This window comes from Ambystoma mexicanum, chromosome 8 (genome assembly GCF_040938575.1).
Source record: "Ambystoma mexicanum isolate Mex_15411 chromosome 8, UKY_AmexF1_1, whole genome shotgun sequence".
NCBI lineage: Eukaryota > Metazoa > Chordata > Amphibia > Caudata > Ambystomatidae > Ambystoma > Ambystoma mexicanum.
In genome coordinates, this window is record NC_090929.1 from 836,274,209 (window position 1) to 836,294,197 (window position 19,989).

The 19,989-nt window shown below is 44.1% G+C and overlaps 1 protein-coding gene across 4 annotated transcripts in view; it reads left to right on the plus strand.

The window, feature by feature from the left end:
• CHST3 (carbohydrate sulfotransferase 3) overlaps window positions 1-19,989 on the plus strand; it is a 309,745-nt gene that overhangs the window by 249,128 nt on the left and 40,628 nt on the right. Inside the window, exon 1 of one of the 4 annotated variants that reach the window (XM_069610716.1) lies at window positions 8,347-8,480. The exons of the other annotated variants lie outside the window; for them this stretch is intronic. The gene's annotated coding sequence lies outside the window, so the exon portion shown is untranslated. Of the gene's footprint in view, window positions 1-8,346; window positions 8,481-19,989 lie in introns of those variants that run through there. 4 annotated transcript variants of the gene reach the window in all.

The following is a 19,989-nucleotide window of genomic DNA, read 5'->3' on the forward strand; positions in this document are numbered from 1 at the left end:
ATGGGGATAATGGGAACAATGGGAGATGTCTTATTTTGAATGCCAACGTAATAAGTATACCAGTTAAAATCAGAATACCACAAAAATCTCCAATAATTATCCTATGTATAGTACATCTTTTTTGTGGAGCTACAGTTCTTACCCCCTGAAACATTTCCATTCCTCTGATTATGTTTGACATATATCAAATGTGTCAATTATTGACTATTTCCTGAATTTATAGCAAAAACTGCAAAATAATCGCCAACATAATTCCCAAAACAATAGTGTTATTTTTAGGATTTCCGAGAAACGTCACTTTATCGGTATGTCTTCTTATCAACGCTGAGTAAGACTGTAATATATATGAAAAGATTGCAAGCAAGAATGTGTGAACAAAGGGTAGCATAAGAAAATAAAGTATTCTTCTTTTCTTCTGACTTCTACTGCTTCTGTACCATTGTCTCTTGAATCTTAGTCTAGGGAAGGTGCTCCAAGATCACTGCAAGCACATCAGTCCTTAAGAAACCCTAATCTAAAAGTTTTGTTTCTTCTTCCTTTGTCTTGTCTTGGATTTTGGTCCTGGATCACAGAAAATCTTCACTTGCTTTGGTAGGGGTAGCTGCAAGAGAGGTCGAAGTTGTCCTTTGTAGGGTTTTACGTAATGTAAATGTATCCATGCTCACCTGCCTTGTAGATTCACAGTGATATGGCTCACTTCCTTCACTTCATGCGGGCCCTCAAAATGAGGGGTGCCCCAGGTACGTACACATTTACACACGAGCACCTGGTCCCTTGGGTACAAGCTGAGCAGTTTGAGCGTCTCTTCCAAATCAATGGGCTGATTGTATTTTTTATTTCCCCTTTATCCCTCCCGTCGGTTCTGGAGCTGGTGAGCCATAAAAGAAACACTTTCAGTCATTTTTTTCAAATAATCATGCATCCCGTCGCCTAAAACCCTTGCTACACTGTGGGCATCTTTATTTGCCCTTGTTGGGGGAGTGATAGGCGTTTTCATACAGATTCAAGTCACCAACTCATGGGGCGCCACATGGTAATCTGAGCCTGGCTTGTTCTGCAGCACATATAGCGCAAGTGCTAGGCAATGAAGCCATCCCTTCTTTAAAGTGGCTTTTAGTTTTGCTATCCTCTTTCAAAAAGCCATATAATTTCTTACAAATCTTTTCTTGCAAGTAAATAGGCATATAATAACAGTGGGCCTCATTACGACCCAGGGGGTAAGTTACCGCCTGGGCCGTGACTTTACCACCATGGCGTAAACTACGTTTACGCCATGGTGGTTGGCGGACTTACCGCCCCATTCCGACCTTGGCGGGGCGGCAAGTCCCCAATCCCCATTTACCCTTCCCCATTCCCATTTTTGCCCCATAGGGCATAATGGGAGTGGGGAAGGCGTTAATTACGCCACCGTAAATTACGGTGGCGTAATTAACTCCATGGTCCCTTAGCGCCATGGATTTTAACACCTGCTAAAAGCAGGTGTAAAATCCGCCATGGCGCTAAGGGACCTCGTACTCAGGCGGTAAGGGTCGGTGCTGTTTACGCTGCCGTAAACCCCTTACCGCCTGGGTCGTAATGAGGCCCAGTGCCTCTTAATTTGTCAGGCACTGTTATTATATGCCCATTTACTTGCACCATTCGCAACTGCTACCCTCGATGGTCGGTTGATACCACTATGGCAGTGCCGGGCAAAATGCCTTTCCCATGCCTACACGAAGGCAAAACTGCTGGCATTGCCAATGCTAGTTTCTTAATGTTGCTTTACAGAGTATTCTACCCTTCTTCCTCTAGTGACTACGAAATAAACCAAAAGGCTTAACACCTACAACAACAAATTAGCTGTTAGTTTGCGCAAAACCTCTCAAGCATCACCATTCATGCTTCTCTTTTTCAGAGCTGGAGTTTAAAATAACTGGATAGCACACTGCATGCGCCGTATCCTGCTACTTACTCCTACTCTCACTATGAAGTTACTTCAACCAAGATTATATTGTTTTTGCCATGGTAGTGTATACATATATTCGAAGTATTGTATTGAATGTGTCCTATTTTATTTATTTTATTGGTGTCTGACCTGTGCTTAGAAGTGCTGAAGTCATCGCCTCGCAGCCAGGATATAAAAGCCATTTACAGACCATTGACATGTATTCAGGGTTAGTAAGTAAATACTTCCAAGGCAAAAGATAGTAAATTCCAGAATTATTATGGAGCCATAGAGGGGGTAGTGTGGAGTGGGGGGTCCAGGGAGATGAGCGATGAAGAGAGCATATGGTTGGAATGAAAGCCAGTGCAGTTTACTGAAGAGGATTAAAGTGCTATGGTTTCTGAAAGAGCATATTGAGTAACTTCTATTGTGGTAAACGTGAGATGGAAGATGGGAGAGAGGGGAGGGATGGAAATGTATTAATCAAGGTGGAAGGAGGGGTAGTGGGGAGGAGCGTTTGGGGTGTCTAAGTGCTTATGTACTAGAAAAGGGGGGTTTCCAGATAAAGGGTGGAATTGACTCCTGCTGGTGAAGTGCTGGGTATATAAAGGTTGAATCAGGTGGCATGCTAGATTTGTGATTGAAGGTTGTTAGTATACCAGGCTTTAGATATTAGTTAGAGGTGTTGAATGTGGTTTCTTGTGAGATGTAGTCTGGTAGTTGGTTCCATAGGGTGGGGGCAATGGCAAAGAATGATTTGCCTCTGTGTTTTTAGCACTGAAACTTGAGAGGTGTTATTTAGTCTTACTTGATGACAATAGGTAACTGCATGGGATGGCAAGCTTAAGGAATGATTGGAGGCTTGGGGGTCTAGAAGAGTGGATGGTCTTGTGGGTAATGTTAAGGATTTTGAGTTCTATTTTAGTTTTGATGGGTAACCAGTTGAGTGTTTTTAGAGCTGGAGTGATCTGGTCTTAACTCTTGAGGTTTAGTATGTATCTTGCAGGGTTTTTTTGTTGGATAATCAGGAGTGAGTTTAAGTATTCTGAGGACAGACACATATAAAGATAATTGCAGTATTCTAATTTCATGAGTATTGGGGTATTGATTAGGCTGGGAGGATATCTCACGGGCAATACTTTTGTCTTAGTAGCATGACAACACTTAACAACACAGGTTTGAATCCCGGGCTTGTACTTAGAAACTGGTCCCTGGTATTAAAAGAACAATTATAATTATAATCTTTTGGTTAAGTTGCAAGTAAGGGAGTATCTTTCTGAAGATGTGCAGGAAGTAGTTTGTTATTGGTGAATTCATATATATGTGGTTTATGGGATATGCCAGTGTCTATTAAGGCTCCTAGGTTCCATGCTTCTGAAGTAGGTGAAGGGGGGGGGATTCCTAGGTCAGCAGGCTTTATAAAGGTAAATTGGTGAATGTGTTGGGTGCCAAAGACTACAACCTCTTGCTCGGGTTGAGGCATACCTTGTCTTGGGGCATTCATTTTTATATGGCTGTAAGGCATTGGCCAATGGAGCTGTTGGATTTGATGTTTATGAAATGGAGATGGCAAGCTGTGCATTATCTGCGTATCTTTGATATATGGGTGTGAATTGTTCTATAATGTGCATGAGGGGCATAATTAAAGAGCAATGGAGATAAGGTGGATCCCATGTGCACTCCTTGAGTAACTTCCCTAGGGATTGATAGGAACTCTCTGACCTTCACTGTGGTGGTGCGGTTTTGGAAAAAAGACTTTGCCCGTTTTAGGGCAGAGTCTTGTATGCGTAGGTGGAAAAGCGGGTATTGAAGAAGTGTTGTGTGACTGATGGTGTCAAACGCTGAATAGTGGTCAAGAAGGATCAGACAGACAGGAGTGTTATCTGGTTTGAGCATGCTGTGTTCTCCCATGCATAGAATTGTGGTTTCAGAGCTTCTGCTGTGTCTGAAATGGGATTGATTGATGTGGAGAAGGGTATGCGTTTCTGAGAATTAGGTGAGTTCATTGGATGCTAGTTTCTCCATGATATTTATGAATGGTGGGTTAAAGATGGGTATATAGTTGTCTGGGCTCTTTACCTCAAAATGAGTCTTTTCCATGACGGATCTTACTATTGCTTTTTTGTGCTGTGTGGGCTATGAGCCAGACGAGAATGGGGCATTGAAGAGTTGTGCTATGTGAGGGTAGTAGGGATCTATTGCCTTGGATTATGGTAGCTGGTTATGGACCAGTTTGAGTGGAGTGTGCCTTTTGGGCTCATTAATATATTTTCTTTTTCCATGCTGAAGTAGGTATGAAGGCTTGGAATGTAGGTCGACTGATGCTACGATTGAGCGGTGGGGTTGTCGAAGCATTGTTAAAGATGAAATGTCTATAGTGTTCTGCGTTTTCTTAGTCTTTGTTTGGAAAACTAGAGCTATATTGTCAGCCTAATCTTAGGTAGGACTGGTGAGGTTGTTCAAGGTTTGATGTTTGGAAATTTGGCAGCATGTTTTGAAGAGTCCAGCTGTTTGGGATTGAGCTTTGGTGATAGTGGATTGATAGAAGCATTTCTCTTTTCTCTTGCGCATCAAGCCATAGCCACTGTGGAGGACTCTGCAAATAGCTTTGTTCTTTTTTGATTTGGGTTTTCTCCATTTAAATTCAGTTTTTTCTAAGTGCACATTTGTGGAGGGTTAGATCAGATTAAAACCATTTGTTAGATCTTTTTTCTGGTGGTTTGTGTTGACCTGCTATTATGGGAGCAAAGGTGTCAATTGTGGTTGTAATTCTGTGGTAAATGTTTAGCAAGATGTCTATGGTGGTTGTGAGGGAATGTGTGGGTTGGATAGTGATTCTTTGTTGAAGGTTTTTCTGAGGTTTTGGGGCAATGCTTTTCATTGATCTGCAGGAAATGTTCTGAGTTGTGTTTTGTTTTGTGTGCAAGATGGAGGGAGTGTTATCTGATCAGCTGGTAGTGAGGAGATAAGGGTTGGTCCATGCTAGTGCATCACAAATTGCTTTGTGGATAGGGAGATTTTAATATAATACGTCAGTGGAATGCCCTTTCTAATGTATGGTGCCTTGAGAGTGGAGGTTCATTTTATGTGCAGATAGGCTGTTTTCGAAAGATTGTGACACATTGCTGTTGTGATTATCTAGTCTGGTTTTGATATCTCCTAGGATAAGTGTGGGTTGTGGTTGGGGGGGCTGTAGATGATGACATATGTTAGGGCAGTGTTAGAATTGGTGATGACTTTGATTACAAAGGAGTGTGGGAGCCCCTCTACTGAGAATGAACATGGGTCAAATACCCTGTTCTTTGGGATTTCTTCCACTCAGGAGGGTCTACAACCACGTTTTAGCTCCCTGCACCCTTCACAGAGGAGAAATATCCATTTGCATATCAGTCTTTGTCCCACCCACAAGGGCAGTCCAGCACTGAAATGCTAGGAAAATCTCCTCTGAACAAGAGTAACATCAGCAACCCCAGACACGTATCTCTCTAAAATAGAGTGAGCAAGGGGATTTTGTGAAATTATTAGGAACTTGGGGTTTCACCCTTAGTTACCCAGAGCAATCCAGACATGCACCCCTTGCTCACTGTGCTTAGAGAGGCACATCTTCACCTCACTGATGATGGCCAACAAGATTAAAACACCTGTCTGGGGTTGCTGTTGGTACCTTGTTCGAGGAGACTTGCCTAGCCTTTTGGTGCTGGACTGCCCTTGTGGGTGGGACAAAGACTGATATGCAAATGGTAATGTGTCTACTGTGGTTGATAATGAGTTTGATTACAAGTCTTTCAAAATTGGTTGTTGGGATGGTTGTGACTGTAATTGTGCTATATGTCTTGTGATATAGGAGTGCAATGCTTCTGCCTTTTGTATGTATCTTGTTGAGTGTTTTGATCGTGAAGTCCTTAGGAAGAAGTGTTTCAAGAGTTATAATGTAATTGTTTATAAACCATGTTTCTGTCTGTATTGAAGTCTTCTTCTAAAAAAGCTGAGTTGTGATGTGCATTTTTTAATGCTGATCTAGCATTGCTTGAACCAATGTGAATTAGGCACGTTAGTTTGATTGTGAATGTAGTGGTTGTAGAGGAGTTATGGTCTGGGGAGAAGTGGAGGGTTGTATTGCGGATGTTGTGGTGATCCATGTTATTATTGGTGGGTTGTAATGGCTAAGCTTCATTAAACAGGTATGTGGGGTGTGTAAGTGCGGTAAGCTGGGTGGCGGGACGTTTTGATGTGTAGATTTGAAATGGGATATAAAGGGGGGGTTGGTAATGTATAGTGTGGTTTGTGGTGGGTGTGCATGTATGTGTGTGTGCGTGTGTGTGCATGGGGATAGTGTGTTGGGTTTGGCATATATTCCACATATGGGTGTTAGGTGACCTGTGGAGGAGGGTGTGGGTTTTTGTGGTTATGTTTGTGTCTTTTCTGAGTACTTTTTCCTTGGGCTGATTGTGAGTGTCAGTAGAGATGTTGGAGTTGTTTGAATTGGTTAGACTGGTTTTAGGTAGATTCATCCTTGTGTATTTGGAATTTTGGTGGAAAACCTTTGTTGGCTTGACATAGGCTCAAACCTAATGTATAGAAGTGGATGGTGGGAGGCGTGGTAGAATCTGGTTTGATGTATCCTTTGAAGGTGGTGATTGATTGCTGTTTGGTAAGAGAGCACTTGTTCCCAATTATACATTGTATGGGAGTATAGTATGGTGCCTGCTACTTTTTCTTTGGCTGATTTTGTATAGTTGCTAAAGGAGTGGGTGCTGTCTGGGTTTGTAAGAAGGGATATTGGGCCTCATTACGAGTTTGGCGGCAGCCATGGAGCTATTAGCTCCATGGCTGCCGCCAAACCAGGCTCCTTTACCGGGTTCCCAGAATGAGGAATTACCGTGCTATTCAGAGTTCGGAGGGCCAGGTATTTCCTCCCTCTGGGAACCCGGGCTCGGACCTTCCCCTCTCCATTCCCATTGAGCCCCCATAGGGCTCAATGGGAATGGAGAGGGAGCTACGACCGGCCTGTTGTTAGCTGCCTCTTCCCCTCTCGGGACCCGGTAACGACGCATGGTTTTACCAGGCGTCCTTACCGTGTCCCGCGAGGGGACCTCGTAATTATGCGGGACGGGTTTAATGGGTCCGCCTCCATTAGCAGAGCCTGTTAACCTGTTCCGCAAACCTCGTAATGAGACCCATTGTCTTGGTTTCCTACGGGTGCTTTTTGGAAGGTTATTGTAGAGTTTGCGCTTGGGTAGGCAGTGGGTAAGGGACATGGTGGTAATTGTGGGGGGGAGAGAGGGTCATAGGATTGTGAGTTATGGTATAGGATAATAGAAAAGAGAAAACAAACACATTGGGGGTCATTACGACCTGGGCGCAAAGGGATACCGGGCACCGGTAGTGACACTGGTGCCGGTAATCCCTTTGCGCCCAATTCTGAGGTCCCTTTGCGGGTCCTTCCCTTAACGCCTGCTTTTAGCAGGTACTGCAATTTGCGGTACCGTTATTGCCACCTTCCCATTGAGCCCTATGGGGGCTCAAATGGGAATGGGGAATGGCTTTTAAAAAGGGGACTTACCGGTCCCGCAAAGCTCGGAATGGACCGGTAAGTCCCCATACCGCCACGTTGGTGGCAGTACCGGTATTGGTGCTAGTCATGGCGCTATTAGCCCCATGACTAGCACCAACCTCGGAATGAGGACCATTATCTTGGATTAGTAGCAAGCGGCAAGCCAGGAGAACAGGCTAACAGGCAATGAAGATCTACATTAATGATGCCCTCTATCTTCTGCCCTTAACTGGATGAAACAGGGCAGGACCCCCTATGCAAGTTTCTTAATGATACTTGTCAGGGGTCACGTGACCATCATGTAGATTGACCGTGGTTTGTGCTTGTGACTCACATGAACTCTGCAGGCAGTCTCAGGCAGTTCGAATAAGTGCCTGTGGTGGTGTTGGGTTGAGATCTGTCTTCCTCTCAGCCCATTTGATGCCCCTTCTGAGGAGCAGAGACCCTTTAAAGATTGCAGGTCCTGGATCAGGGGGTCACATGATCAGCCCATAGTGGTTTGTTCTTGTGGCTCACCTGACATCTGCAGACAGCCTCAAGCAGCTGGTGATATGATATGATATGACATTTATAATGCGCCTATACACAAGTGTTTCAAGGCGCGACTGTTGTTGGACTGTGAGCGGTCTTCCTCTCTGCCAACTTTATAGTGACATGTTTTGCAGCACTGCATAGAAACCGCAATTTGAGACAGTAAAATAGCTTAGTTGATCGAGTGTTTCAGCATTTCATCTTTCTGAGAAGAAAAGTAACACTTGTTCGTATTCTGGTGAGACAGTTCAGTTTGTGGTGTGAACTCTACTACTACTAGGAAGAAAGGCACTTCCTGCAGCATGCTATCTTTACTGAAGTCGCCCCCTCTACCCCTCCCAGAGCAGGCTGCTGCATTGCAGATTCAGCACGGGGTTCCTCTTTCCACTATCTCGTAAAGCTTCAGTTAGTAAGGCGCAGCCATTATTCACGCATATACAAAGAAGCTCTCGATCGACTTATCATCCTCTGGTAAGTTTTTATATTGTCTCATGTTACGTGGAGTGGGCAGAGTTCGAATGTGCTTTATAGCAAGGGGGAAAGAAAACAAGCATTAGCAAAGACCACAGTTTTGGCTTGAAAATGCATGGGGTAGGCATTTCTAGGCGCTGTATAATGGAACTGCCTGGCCATGAATGGCAACAGTTGGCAAATAGTGTTAGTATCTAGGCATATTCCAGCAGGGCTTGGCAAATACCAATCTAATGCCTATACAATGACAAAAGCTGTTGGTTTTTACCAAGCTCAGTTTTTGAAAGGATTCAAGTAAAAAGAACAGAAGCAAGAACAAAAACATTGCTTAAAAATCAAGTGGTGCAGGCACAGTTGTTTAATATATTTAGTACACCGGGAACTGTTTTAAAGCTACAACTAAGACGTTACTTTGAGAAGATTGTTAGAAATAACATTGGCATCCCCTTAAAAGCACATAGCTACCTCAAGAGATTCCAGGGTCTTTGTTTTGTGCTGGTAGTGGTAGGTAGTTGGTAGAAATTACCATATAGTGGAGCATGTCCATGGGCGGTCAATGTGTGTGTGTCTGTGTGTGTGTGTGTGTGTGTGTGTGTGCGCGAAAAGCCACACTACACTCAACAGCTGTGTGGCCCTCCTCATATCCCATCCCTCTGCTATCTTCATTTTCCATGCAATAGTTTCGGCTTATAGACGGCACTTAGAAGCCAAAATTAATAAGGATGTGTGGCATAGCTTGGGTGTTTCTGCCAGAGAGGATATGAGCTGCCCGATGCTGTCCTCTTGCCTTCTTTTAAAGCAGACTCATGGTGCTGCCACTGCAGGGCACAGTTTTTACGAATATGGTTGAGGGACAAAACCCCTCCTTCACTTGGTGAAGCCCAAGGCCTGAGGCCTTCTCAATGCTGGCCTCTCGCTGTTGGCACTCTTTGCAGGCAGACTTTATGAAAACTGTAGGGGGAGAAGTGTGTTTGCCAGACAAGAAGTGCAGTTTGTGTTCTGTCAACAATTGCAGGAACGTGGTGAGTGATATTTAATGGATGATAGCTATATTAATGAAAGGCCTATTATGTTTTACATGCCCACAGTACAAGCCGATTCCCTCGTTCAGGCAGTTCTAAAAAAAATAGGGGTATCCTAAAGCAGGGCCTTTGTTACCCATACGCCCACAAAACAGAAATTGTATTAGCCCAACAGAGGTGTAATTATTTATTTTGTCACTATGCCAACAGCTGCTAAGACATTTTGGCTGAAGGAGATAGATAGCCAGTCAGTAGAGAATTAGGGGTGTGCCGAAATTTGCCTTCGAGTGATAATGAAGCTGAATTCGGGTTCAAAAAGAGAAATTCGGCTTTATCTGAATTCTAAATGAGTTTTTCACTCGAAGCCGAATACTTTCTCTTGTAATATAATGAATGCTAAGACTTTCAGGGTGTGCTGACAACCCTTCTGTGTGTGTGTGTGTCTCGAGAACAGAAAGAGCATTTCAGGTGCCCATAGAATGGTAAGTTACCCCAGGCTCCTATCCCTGCTTCTTTGATTGAATGCAGGGATGTGGCGATTTGGTGAAAATGGGCGTAACGTCTCTGTTCTGCCTTTAAGGGCCTTTGGAGGGGGCGGTGGGGAGACAAGAGTTTGGTCAGAACTCCTAAACGTTCAAGGGAGGTTCTCTGGCAATATAATGCTGGTTTAATGTATACTTTTACATTTAAATGAATTGAGCTGCAGTCATATTTGTTAGTCACAGCCGTGAAATCTTTTTTTAGTGTTTCATGCACTTGCTACTGACGTGTGTTTGTGTGTGTGTGTGTGCACTTGTGATGGATGTGAGTGTCCTATTAATGCATTGTAGGAGAGCAATGCGCCCGCCGCTTAGACAATACTGCGAATGTTAGCATGCTAAAGGTCAGGTAACCCACTAACCAATATAACCTCAAACTCTGCATACCTATCTCACTCAAAAACTCACACAACCATCTCTCGCACTACAAGCCGCACGCACTTCACAACACTGCAACAACACATAAGCCGGAGCAACAGCACACGTGGACTGACACCGATCCAATACCCGCACCAAAGCTCAGCATCCGGTGTATACCGAGTTGAAGCTGCCAACAGAACACCACTCCTCTCACTATCCTACTCCCTCATCACCTTACTAACCCACCCTCCAACCCCCTTATCGTTTACAGATCCGCCAGAGCGCCTGGGGACCAATTCCATTGGTGACAGTGCGCGATACAAATACCTTTATCATTTAACATCAATGTGTAGCTTGCAGGTGAGATGTTCCACTCGGGTAATGTGACGACTGCAGGAGACCTGCATGCAATCTCCACATTGAAGGTTACACACCCAGTGTGGTGGCGCAGTTTACTACTGTATTGCAGTATAGATCTGTATATAACATGTACATAAAGGTAAGAATTCCTGCTTAGTCCACTTAGGCTTGCTGTTGGTGCAAACGTGCAGTACCTGTGTATTCGGTACCAACATCCGTGGGTAACACAGAAAGTGTGTTTCCCCAGTGTTTAAATACTTAATGGAAGCATAATCCGTCCTCATTGCTTTTTTATTGCAAAAGATACCCCACTCTATAACTGCAGAAAAACAAGCCTCCCAAAATTTAAGAAACATTTGGGTAATAACAACTGGTCCCTTTTCACAACTTAAAGACACTAGCCACATTACGAGTTTGGCGGTATTCCGGTGCTAAATCCACTGAAAATCCACCAAAGTCAATGGGCCTCATTACACGGATGGCGGTAAGGGTTTACCGGTACCGGTATTTTACCGGTACTGGTAAATCTCTACCGCCTTACTACGGGGTCCCTTTGCGGGTTGGGGAATTTAACGCCTGCTTTTTGCAGGCGTTAAAAACCAACCCGCAAAGGGACCACGGAGCTAATTACGGTACCGCAATTTGCGGTGCCGTAATTAGCGCCTTCACCCATTCCCATATAGCCCTATGGGGCGAAAATGGGAATGGGGAAGGGCAATGGTGGAAGGGGGAATTACCGCCCGCCAACCTTGGTATAGGGCAGTAATTCCCCTTTCCACCAAGGCGGTGCCGGTATTTTACCGGCATGAACCATGGCGCTAATAGCGCCATGGTTCACCGCATCCATGTAATGAGGCCCAATTACTGTTACCACCACTTGGTCCCGTGGGGTTACCACAGGATTACAAGTGGTGATTACTCCCCATTTTTGGAGTCCATGGGTATTTTTGGAAGATTACCCGGCTGGCAGAATTGCCACCTGCTTAATCTGACGATCTTCAGAGGTAAAGTGGAGGATTAACTTCCAGCAACAAACTGGCGGTGAACGCGCCACTTTTCATCCAAAAATAGCCACGTTTACCATGGTAATTCCGCTGATGGTAAATCCACCCAAAATGATAATTTTGCGGTTTGGGGAAATGTGGCGGCAATTCCTTTATGGCTTTTCACAAACCGCCTGACTCCAGGCGAGGGAAAAGCCGACCCGCGTCACAGCTCTTCCTGCCACCCGGTGTGCTCCCTGTCAACGTTCTTTTTCTGTTTGTAAATTATATATCCCTCATGTGTTTTTCCTGAAGTTATCCAATGTGTTCTTAAATTGGCCGTGTGCAGTGGCACCATAAATCAGCAAGCAATTACATGGTAGTGGAAGGCTAGAAAGTTATCAAGCTGTTCAATCCCTGAAAAGGGAGCAATAAACACAAGTGTCTTATTTATTCGAGACTGGGACCACAACACGCCCACGCGGATGCAGTAGGGAGAGACAGGACACTCCCTAACTAACCCCGAAGGCTGCACTGGAACCACCAGCGAGGAGAACATCTGTCCTCATAAGACTCCATATTGGATTTCAGCAGCTGAAAATAGAGTGTTAGTTGCTGGAAAACATGCAGTCGGGACGCGCTCATTAAACAATTTATTGGGTTCCATCTTACGGATACTACTCATAGTGAAGGCAGGGAAAGGTCAGGGAAGAAAAGCAAGTTTCCTTCTGTCCATTGTGGCCCTAATATTTTGACAAGCTATTGGGACCTGTGCACAATGTCCTTCTATGTTAGGTCATGTCTTATTATGTGACTGATTGCCGAATGCATAGACACTTTATGCATATCTGATTACAATAATGGTAGCTATATAACATTGAAAGGCTGATTGGAGCCACGGGGTTCTATCCTGGGACTTGCAGAAGTTGTACCTCTGTTTGTTAAGGTGCCAGTGGCTGAATCTGTGCAAACCAGCCAATCTTATTTGTATAATTGTATTTTATAATTGGTTATTTATAACGTGCTTGATACCAAAGAGCGGACCTGGGATTGGAACCTGACGACCACCTTTCCACTAAGCTACACTATCCTAACTCTCAACTATACCTTTATTCCTACAGCATCATTTTGGAATAGGATGGGATATACAATAGCAGTGTTAGAAAAACGAATTCTGTGCAAAATTGATATTCTGATTTATTACTCTGGCCTATTTGGAAATAGTTAGCAGGGGATACACATGCACTGGAAAATCTCTGGAGTACATAATGGGTTTATATTGCAATCTCTGTTAAAGTCCAGTAGTGGGGCAGTGGGCTATGCACTTCTGCTGACTTCGGTGAGAAGTGAGCTATATCAAAAAGTGCTATCAACTATATTGGATATTGCGATGAATATTGTTCACTCCTATTGGAAAACAGGTAATAGTGAGTTCATATAATACGATACCCAGTTAGACGTCGAGTCATGATTTCATTATTCCTGGTTTGTTCTGCAAGGTCAGATTCGGTTGTGTCCAATTTCCACTGCTAGACCTCATTGAGGGATTGCTCCATCAAAAATTCAAAAGTTGAATAATTCAAAAGTACCAATTACAGGACACATAATCATGTTAAGTAAAGAAGATTCATGGGAAATTATAACAGAAGAAGAGAATTTGAAGGGGACAGAGGTAAACATAAATGACTGGGGCTTTTTCAAATTATCTCGGATCGACTGTAATGGGGACATCTATAAAGGGGAACTATATTTTTGGGATGTGATATTAGAAACAAGTCACCTTATGAAAACCATGCAGAGTATGCAGCTAAGCACGTTTTTAAAAGAGGTAGAAAAAAGCTGTGAAGAGAAGATAAAGCATCTGTTCAATAGAAGATCAATAAGACTGTACTTTCAAAGATTTCATTTGAATGATTTAACACAATCTTGCATTCATCATTAACACCAGATATGGGGCAGATTAAAAAGTCTAACTTTTAAAAGAGTACTTGACAAGTAAACTGGGGTCCATGTGTTATACCTCTGGAGTTTTTTCCATACCCAAGTTGCATTTCTAAAATGTAATATTTTTTCATTCAGTGCAGCAGTAAAATACAGTGGAAACCCCCCACAAACCCGTATTAACCCCCAACCACACTCCCACCACCAATGAAACATTATTCCTGCAACACAATGACTTCTTGTCTAAAGCATTAGAGTGTTGGGTAGTGGCTAAACCACCTTCTCAGCCCCACACTACTACCAAACAAGCAGTGATGCCAATTATAAATGCAAAACAGACACAGCGTTATGGGTATACCTCCTTCACCTTTTGTGGTAATGTGGGCCTAGAGCAGACTATACTCCCAGGAGGGGTGTGATGTGATCACAGAAGCAACCCAAACTGCAATAGTACGAAGACTCCAAAATAAAAAAATAAAAGACTGTTTAATCAAGGTTCTATAATATATTTTAAACAATAAAAAATGTAAATATCTAGCTAAACACATAAGGAAATCCCCCACCTCTGTAAGAAAAAACAGAACATGCAGGGCTGGTATAGAATAGCATTTATGTTCTTGAATAGGGCTGATTAGGCAATTCATTGCAGCAATGGCATTGCTCAAAGGAGAAGTCTGTCAAGATAAGGATTGAAAAAAGGTTTTTTTTCGAAGGGTTCAACAGGTTGGGATTAGTGCTCGAGTCAGATCGAGATGATTGTCACCACTGGGTTAGCTCGTGCATGACACTATGGCTTCCAGCAGGCTGGGGCAAGGTCCTGTTGGTGTGAAGTGGTGCTTGAAGATGCTGTGAGTCAAAGGCTTTCACAAAAGTGAGCTGATGTTCGAGCCACTACTGGTGTGTAGTGGCATTGAGCAGGCCTGAATATGCAGGCAACCAGTTGGATGATGCAAAGAGTGCCAAAAGAGCATCAGAGGTCTTGTCAGCTCAAAGAGCTTCATGCATGGTTTGAAGCTGTGCAGACATGATTCCAGCTAGAGTCCCAATCCAGGGACCCAGGAGAAGGTAAGTTATCTTGTTCTGCATTCCCACTCCAGGGAGTTTGCCTGGCACCTACAGGGGATCCTTCACCTGCAGCAAAGAACCTGGTTCCGGTGCATCTGGCAGAGGGGCATCCCTAGGTCCAAACATCAGTTACCCGCCGCCCCCCACCGCTGTTCCCTGGGGATGGTAAGGCAATGGAGATCTCCCCTTTGCCTCGGATGCCTTCTATCTTCACCTTCCTGCTAGAGGACTTTGAAATGGGCTGTCCTCCCACTAGAGGTCCTATAAATATTTCTTGAAAGTTTGTTTGTTTGTTTGTTTGTTTGTTTATTTGGTATAGCGCAAAACCAAACCCGAAGGGGTAGCTGGGCGCAGACAATACAAGGATACTTGAGAACTTGGTTACAGGAAAAATACAGTTATACAGTTCATATTACTAACAAAGTTGCATGTACAAGAAAATGTGAAACTACAGTTCAAGCTGGTTAACCAGATATCAGTTCATGTAGTTACAGTCATCTAGGGTCTCTAGAGCAGGTGGCAATGGGACGGTCAAGCTAAGTGTCATTGGAACGTATCCAGGTGAGGACTTTCCGCCTGAAGCTAGGGTAAGGTTGGTCCATTCTGAGATCCAGAGGGAGTTTGTTCTAAGTTTGCGCAGCTATGACTGGAAAACTGGAGCCGCCAGCTGTACTCTTTTTATATCTAGGCACCACTAAGGTATAGGAGTTAGTCATTCTAGTAGGACGGTTTGAAGTTCTCTTGTTGACTCTGTTTACCAGGTAAGGGGGAGCTATATTGTTAAGATATTTGGAGGTGAGGGAGAGTGTTTTGAGGGCAATCCTGTCCTTGATTTTTAGCCAGTGGATATTTTCCTAGAGGTGGAGAAATGAGCTCTATTAGGAATATTTAAAGCTACTCTAATAGCGTTGTTTTGGAGAGTTTGGAGTTTATCAAGGATATACTTGTTAGATCCTGCATATAGAGCATTACAGTAATCCAACTTGGATATGATGAGTGCATTAGCTAATGTAATGCAACTAGTCTCTGTTAGAAATGGTCTACATGCTTGGATCAATTTGCAAGTATATGCAGTGGAAGATGCTAGTGAGTTAGTTTGTTTCTTAAAGGTGAGCGCTGAGTCGAGATAGACCCCGAGGGTTTTGACTGCAGGCATCACTTTGATGACATTATTGTCGATGTTTAATGAGGCATAGTTTGGGTCAAGTTTTTTGATGGCCAGCTCTGAGCTGAGGATCAGTAACCCAGTCTTGTCGTCATTCAGGCAGAGGCCGTGAGATACCATCCATGCCTGAATGAGGAGATATATCTTATTTACTAAGGCCGTGTCTTCCAAGAAGTTGCCCGAAAGGGGGATAAGGATCTGAGTGTCATCTGCGTAATTAGTGTAGATGATACCCAGTCTGTCCAACTTGTCAAACAGGGACTTAGTAAAGATGTTATACATCGTCGGAGATACACATGATCCTTGAGGGACACCGCATGAAACTTGTGTGGGATCAGCAGCTGCTAGAGGGGAGAAGACTCTCATTGTCCGGGTTGCAAGGAAGGATTGTACCCAAGTTATGGCATCACTTGAAAAATGAGCGGCGGAGCTGAGGTGATTGCATAAGACTACGTGATCTACCAAGTCGAAGGCCGCGGATAGGTCAAGGAGGAGTAGCATAGCTGATTTGCCATTGTCCTTCAACTCGTCAATTTGGGTCTTGGGGTCAATCAGGGCTGTTTCAGTACCATGAAGGGGACGGAAACCAGATTGCTGTGAGGCTAGTAGATTGTTAGTTTCTAAGTAGTCCTGAATTTGCAGGTACGCTACTCTGTCAATAATTTTAAGCAGAAATGGGACAGTGGTGATAGGTCTGTAATTTGTCGGTATTGCGGGGTCAAGTGTTTGTTTTTTTAGCAAGGTAAGCACCCAAGATTGTTTGAGGTTATTGGGCACTAGGTTAGACTTAAAGGATGCATTGATGAGTTTAGAGATGAAAGGGGGCTAGGTCTCTAGCTGCATCTTTTATAATTTGGGCAGGGCAATTGTCTCCTTTGCAGTTGGAGGGCTTTAGAGATAGTATGATTTTTTCTGTCTCCAATATAGATATTTGTCTGAAGCTAAATGGGTGAGGGGTGTTAGGCTGGTTTGGAAGGAGCTGTGGCTGAGGTGTAGGCTCCGTTGGCAGGAGCAGGGAAGCTTTTTTATTGGCAATTTTGGTTTGGAGCAAGCTAATTTTGCCCACCAGGGCATTTTGTATATTAGTGCACCAGAGCTTATTTTTAGGAATGTTATCAGTCGGGGGTATGGGTGATTCCATTTCACTGAGGATGGAGAATAGCTCCTTGGTATCTGATTTGGCCTTAGATATTCTATCATTAAAGGTATTTCTTTTAGTGCTTATGATTTCCTTTTTATACTGTTTGGCGAGAGTGGCTAATTTAATTTTGTTCTCCTCAGTGGGTGAGTGTTGCCAAATTGACTACAGCTTTCTTTTTTGAATTCTGAGGTCTTTCAAGTGTGGTGTGAACCAGTTGTTTAGGTGACAAAGTTATTTGCTTTTGCATATTTTGGTAGGGGCAATCAAGTCAAGTGCCTTGATCGTTGTGCTGTTATAGGCTTCCACAAGCGACGTGGGGTCTGTGATGTTATCTAGATTGTCGAGAGTAGGGAGGAGGTGGGGTAGGAGTTGTTCTGCTGTGATGTCTTTTTTACTTCTGGTAGGGAGTGGCGGGCCATAAGTGTAGGTTTGGGTCGGATAAGGTCAAGTGAGGCATTGAATACAATTAAATAATGGTCAGTCCAGGATTGTGGCATTATGTTGGTAATGCTAATGTTACAATTCCGATCAACAACCCAGTTTCGGGTCCTGCCTTTGGCATGAGTAGGGGAGGAGACTTTTTGTGTTAGGGCGTAGTCATTCAGAAGTGAGGCAATAGATAGGGCGTGTTTGTCATTACAGTCATTAAAGCCCAGGTTAAAGTCTCCCAGTAATAGAATTTGAGCGTGGTCTTTAGTATTATTAGTTAGGATACTTGTTAGGTCGTCTTCAAAGGTTCCTAGTGGTCCGGGTGGTCTGTAGATGACATACATGGTGAGGGTGCGGTTACAAGAAAGGTGAAGTTTATCAGTAAGGAGTTCATATGATGGAAATAGCAAGGTAGTAGCTAATCTGATAGGTAAGGTAAATTTATGGATGATAGCTAGGCCACCTCCTTTGGTGTTGGGTCTATCGACTCTTAGTATTTGGTAGCCGTCAGGTATAGCTAGCATGATGGCAGGGCCAGCTGCCTCATGGAGCCATGTTTCGGTTATGACTAGTAGGTCTAAATTCTCATTGGTTAGAGTGTCCGAGATCTCTGTGGCGTGGGCTACCATGGATCTGGCATTGATGAGAGATCCAGTTAGAGATGGGGTGCTAGTTGGTTTAGTCGAGGGAAGTAGTTTATTTTTAGTGGGAGTGACTCTTTGTGAAGGTGACTGGTTAGTAGTTATGGGGGCAGGGTGGAGAGTGGCAGATTTGAAGTATTGCGAACGTTTGTTTGCTAGATCAATATAGCCTCTATAGTTGTGGTGGGATGATGGTTCATGAAGACGGGACAATCTTGCCCTCAGTCTCATGTTTCTGTCCTTAGGAGGGTATGAGGCAGCGGATGCAAGTGCCATGGTGGTGAGGAGGCTCAGTGCAAGGTGTAAAGTTTGGTATTGGGTGATTTTCATTATGTTTGTGGGCAGGGAGGAGTTGATGATAGGCAAGTCCAAGTTCAGGCTGTAGGTGTAGACTGGTGCTGCGTGCGAAGGCGTATAACTATATAAGTTATAGCACTTCGGTAGCATGGAAGTCTAAGCAATATATTAAGAGACTGTATAATGGTAGTTGGGTAATCTAGGCAAGTACAAATGGGCTGGGACCTAGGTAGGCAGGCAACTGGCCAGTACAAGTGGTGGCAGACTAGGCAGGTACAGATGAGCTAACTAGGGCAGTGTATCACCTAAATGCGAGAGTCACAGTGCAGCCAAAAACACATTGGGGTAAATACAGTAACTAGGGCAGTGTTTTACCTATTGATGACCATAAGGTGCAGCACAAATCAGAGGCATAACACAAATCAAGTGTGGTCTATTGGCGACCATAAGGCACAACACAAATCAGAAGGCACAAATCAAGTGTGGTCTATTGGCGACCATAAGGCACAACACAAATCAGAGGCACAAATCAAGTGTGGTCTACTGGCGACCATAATGCACAACACAAATCAGAAGGCACAAATCAAGTGTGGTCTAATGGCGACCATAAGGCACAACACAAATCAGCTGTGGTCTATTGGCGACCATAGGCACAACACAAATCAGAAGGCACAAATCAGGTGTGGTCTATTGGTGACCCTAGGTGCAGCACATGATACAGTGTGGCAGGGTCTGAGTCCAGAATAGAACATAGGCTGGATTGGGTAGCACCTGGGTTCGGGTAGGATACTTAAGCCAATGGAGCCGTAAGGCAGCTGCTAAGTTCCAGGTCGTGCCTAAGCTGCAAAGTTGAAAGTGACATGTGCGAGGACGGTAGCAGGGTGCCAGAGCGCAGATCTAAAGGCACAAGCTGGCAGGTTAGAATGCTAAGCTGCAATTGACTGTGGTGGAGAAAACAATCATGTTACTAAAGATCTAGAGTGCGGCTGGGAGAGGCATCTGGCCTACCTTATATTTGGCACAGCACACGGGCCTCAATCCTATAGCCTGCTACTTCTGTGGTGGGTGGAAGGAGCTCCTCCTCCCTGGTGCAGCCGGAGATTCTTCCGGGTGTGAGGGCTCCAGCACAGCAGTTCAGTTTCAGTCGGTGATGTAAGTTGGGTGTAGCGCTCACATGTGCCAAACAGGCGAAATAGTCCAAAATAAATCTAAGGAGGAGCGGGAGATTGTTTCCTTATAAAGGCAAATTGTAACTGGGGATTGAACACAAGCAATCCTGCTGTAAGGGTCCTATTTTTGTTGTTGTAACAAGTGACTCTTGCCTTCTGGCATCCTACTTAGAGTGTCTTGTCCTACAGGAAATGAAGGGGACAGGAACATAAATGAGCCCTGAAAGAAGGGGAAGATGGCGGACCTGTTTATTAGGTACACCTTTCCCTTTCTGGCTGCTTTAACTCCACCCCTTTCCCATGTCTGCTGACATCAAAGACCCTTTATAGTTGGTATCACCCCATTACTGCGCAGCAGCAAATACCAAGGATGAAAATACTAAATTCTGTACTGCAA